This window comes from Hylaeus anthracinus, unplaced genomic scaffold (genome assembly GCF_026225885.1).
Source record: "Hylaeus anthracinus isolate JK02 unplaced genomic scaffold, UHH_iyHylAnth1.0_haploid 11730, whole genome shotgun sequence".
Classification (NCBI taxonomy): domain Eukaryota; kingdom Metazoa; phylum Arthropoda; class Insecta; order Hymenoptera; family Colletidae; genus Hylaeus; species Hylaeus anthracinus.
In genome coordinates, this window is record NW_026534104.1 from 1 (window position 1) to 4,514 (window position 4,514).

At 36.8% G+C, this 4,514-nt stretch overlaps 1 long non-coding RNA gene across 1 annotated transcript; it reads right to left on the minus strand.

The window, feature by feature from the left end:
- Positions 1-1,640: 1,640 nt before the first annotated feature.
- Positions 1,641-2,468, minus strand: LOC128896604 (uncharacterized). The gene is made up of 4 exons (XR_008462038.1): positions 2,368-2,468; positions 2,042-2,090; positions 1,886-1,924; positions 1,641-1,791 (listed from the first exon to the last, which is right to left on the minus strand). It is a non-coding gene; the product is annotated as an uncharacterized LOC128896604 (long non-coding RNA).
- Between the last annotated feature and the right edge of the window lie 2,046 nt (positions 2,469-4,514).

Sequence of the window (4,514 nt, forward strand, 5' to 3'; positions counted from 1 at the left end):
CTAGAAATTATTTCATACTTTTCACTGCGTTTTGTCAAACTTTTAGCTCTTACATGTATAGAGCCATTCACAGAAATGGATTAGAAATTATTTCATACTTTTCACTGAAGTTTTAATGTTTTTTGAAATCAGTTATATTTTTTTACAAAAAAATTTTTTTATTTCACACTTTTTAGTGTCAATATTTAAGTATTAGGCTTCATGCAACAATAACCAATAACCAACAAGAACCAACAATGAAAGGATGTATCGGGAATGGTAAAATCATCGCTGAGGTACATCAATGACTAGTAATTTTTTGTTATTAAAGTTGAATTTAATATAAAAAAAATAGTTAACTCGAATAATAAAAATTCAGCGTGGTTGAACCCCCCCAGCCTCTTCCTCGACCACCGCCGCCGCGTCCGAAGCCGCTAGCGCCGCGACCACGATGGACCCGTTGACCACGGCGGACGTTGGGACCACGATGGTCGCGGTGTTCGGACCGCCGTGATCGCCGCGAACACCTCGAATACCGTGGCCGCCGCGAACACCTCGAATACCGTGGCCGCCGCGAACACCGCGACCACCACGACCGCCGCGGGTTTCGCGACGCACCCGTCCAGCCTGCGTCCCTCGTGCTGCAAAAAGTAAATGCAGACAATGTAACATATAAGTACAATGTAATGAATTACTTAGGAGCGTTAGATAATGAAGAGGAGCACATTGATAACTACGTTCGGATAGAAATGTATAGGAAATACAAGGTAATGAAATGAAACCATGCTGGTCATTGATATTGGTTGAAATATCGTTTGCAGGGTTTGAATAATCAATTACAATTTTTTAAGTTAAATAATTAATAATTTAAACAAATATAATCAATAAATATTTTAAATAGATGCAATTAAAAAAATTATTTATTTAAATAATTAATTTAAACAAATATAATTCAATTAACCTAAGCAATACATATTTTAAATGATTTGATTAAAATTGAATTAACCAGTGTCATTCGCATGTCGTTTAATTGACGATCGAGTTGAGCGATTATATAATCGCAGATATTCAATTGACGATTACTGTAAGCAGAGTTAATTTAAAGCCATCTAATTGGCGTTTGATTCAATAGGAATTAATTCAACGTCATTTAATTGACGATTTGTTTATGTCTTTAATGTTAAAGGACATTTATATAAAATTCAATGGTTTTGAATTAATTCTTCTGAAATCAATTGCCAATTCAATGGCTTTGGATTAATTCCTCTGAAATCAATCGTCAAGCAAATGGCTATGAATTCATTCTGATGAAAATAATCGTTAAGTAAATGGGTTTCAATTAATTCTGTTTAAAGTAATCGTCGATTGAATATCTTCGATTAAAAATCGCTAAACTCGATCGTCAATTAAACGACATGCGAATGACTCTGGTTAATTCAATGTTAATCAAATAATTTTTAATTAAATTGGTTGTAATAATTTTGTAATCAATTAATTTTTAATCAAATTGGTTGTAATAAATTTTGCCCACATCTATTAATTAAATAGGTTGCAACTAACTGTCTATTAAGGACGGAGATTATCGAAGAAAGTAATTAATTAATCGCAACCCTGATCGTATTCATGTGACACTTACCTCGCTTTGGTGTTCCGTCGTTTCCGTCGTTGTTCGATCAGCGACGGCGGCGGCGGCGGCAGCGGGCGTATTTGTGACTGAGGGGGCTCCCCCGCTCGCCCTTATTGCAGCCACCTCTCTACTTAAACGCTGCAGCGTCAGATGCAGCGCAGCTAGCTCCGTCTGGTAGGGATCATCTGGAAGATAAAAAAACCGAAATATATGTATATGAACATACGTTTTCCTGCGTATTAATGTATGAACGATGTATGAAGTTGAAGTTATACTTACGATTTTCTACGGAATCCAGTTCCATTGGAGGTGTGACATCTGCGGGAAAAAACAGATGTAATCAAACCAAAGAACTTCTTTTATATTACTTAATTACATCCAATTGTGTACCGAACGGACACAAATTAACCTTACGATTATGGTGATTAAACTTACGAATTATTTCTTTTTTTTCGCTCATCGTCGAAGGAAAATAATATAAAATCTGTAACAAAGGTAAATATATGAAATGTTAAATATATATAAAATCTATAACAAAGGTAAATATATAAAATATAAAATGATATGAATAATCTGATGCAGATGGAACACGTAACCTTGAAGTTAATGCAAACATAAATAATTCCATCGTACCGTAGCAAGCGTTATACATCAGAAATGTCAGGGTGTACCAAAAGTGGCAGGTACATCCAATTGTTGCACGAAAGGAACTCATTGTATGTATAAAACAGGAATGCGTGAATTGCTTGTTTCGTACTTACCTCTTTAACCAGCCGCGTCTAACTCGGAACTGAGCAGGACCGCGTAGCGACGAAATGAAGTCAGTGGTACGTTACCTTACAGGATCGCACCAATTCCTCGGTATGTTTACATTCCTAATCGTATGTACACGCTATTTGTATTATGAAGAGCTCATACACGGTGTCGAAAATGTATCGGACAGCATACCACTGAATTATACTGGACGAGTCATGGAAAGAGGAAAGCGCGATCGTCTAGACATGTTAATAATAATAAAGATATCATTTCGTTCGTTAGTATAACATGTCTGGCATTATGCATAGAAGTAATGAAATTCCACTATTAGTCGGTCGATGAAATAGAAAGTTCTATAAAAATTGTTTTCTTATTCACGGGTACGATAATAACCCTTAAATTCATTTGTATAACTAGAGGGAAAAAAGTAGAGCGGAAATTTCGGAGTAGTATATACTAAAATATCGTAAAATGTGCATGTCGTAAATATTATCTCGGAAGTTCAACAATCGACCAGGAACTGCTCTATTTCGCACGGTTAACCCAGTACATATACGAATATATAACGGAGTAGATATGTGTTGGTAGGGCCGGTATGACATTATGCGGGGCCGAGTTCAAAAATTTTGCGGGGCCTGAATTCACATTCAAATCCTACAAGTAAATTTTGCAACAAGGAATTATTTATTTACAAATGATATATACTTTTTATTTAAGATAAATATTAAATGATAATACTTTGATGATTTATGTTACTCCTTTCAATGTAATCATCGTTACTAAAAAAATGTCTTGTATCTCAGCAGAAATTGCTTCCATTTGTTGTATCATCAGTTAAATCATTAATTTTCGTAGTCCGCGGGGCATTTTAAAACGCGGGGCTAGGTTCCAGCGAACGCGCAGAACTTACCTTGCGCCGGCCCTGGTTATTGGGATCGCCAATGTAAACAGTAGAGGCGACAGTAGGCAAATCCAGAAATCAATTAGTACAAAGCATTACCTCGAAAGTTTCTTCATCGTGTAATTGTGATAATGAACGTGATATTTCGTCATTATCCAATAATACAAACGAAGAGTGTTTGACAGGTAAAATTTGTTATACAATCATATTATTCTGTACTAATATAAAAAATATATTCCAAACATTAACAGTTAACAGTAAGGTGTCTAAGTATACCTACAGTGACAAATTGAAAAAAGGAATAGGCCTCGTCGGCTCTTAGCGACTAATCGAATCAATTGATAAATTGAAAAAAGAAATAGGGCTCGTCTGCATTCAGCGACTAATTGAATTAAGAAAAAAGTCGAAAAAATTGAAAAAAGGAGTAGGCCTTGAAAAATTGTACTTGTATAAAGTGACAAATTGTAATTGTAAAAAATTGACTAGAAATTACTATAGGAAAAAGAAAAAATTGAATAACTAAACGAAATTGTAGTTACATAAAAGAAAGTAGTAACAATGGGTAGGTCTACAAAAAGGGCATCACTTATGAGCGTGCAAATGAAACCGAGGATGCTAAAGAAATACGCCTCCGTAAAAATCGTGAAAGAAATGCGAAGCAGCGGCGTCAAGAATCTAATACCAAACGTGAATGTAGATTGTCGAAAATGCGGAAATATATGTCTTCCAGATTATCAAGCGAAACGGAGGAAAAGAAAAAGCACCGTATGAATTTAATTCGTAGTCGTTTAGTTAAAGAAACCGCCGCGGAACGATCACATCGCATCAATCAAATTCGGCTACGTTTAGCGAATGAATCTACCGAAGAAAGAGCACGTCGTATGGAAGTAATTCGGCGACGTATAGCAAATGAAACTATTGAAGAAAGGTCACGCCGCATCGAACTAATTCGGCGACGCATAGTAAATGAAAGTGCCATGGAACGGTCACGTCGTATCGGACTAATCCGTCGACGTTTAGCGAATGAAAGCGTTATGGAACGAACACGTCGCATCGAATTAATTCGGCGACGTTTAGCAAACGAAACCGTTGTCGAAAGGGCGCATCGCGTTGGATTAATTCGGATGCGCTTAGCAAACGAAAATGCCACTGAACGTGTGACGCCTCGCATCGAAGTGTCACGAAACGAGCGAATATTTACATGACCGCCGACTGTGGGAACCGAGTTCCCACGCAGCGAAACCGTTGCCG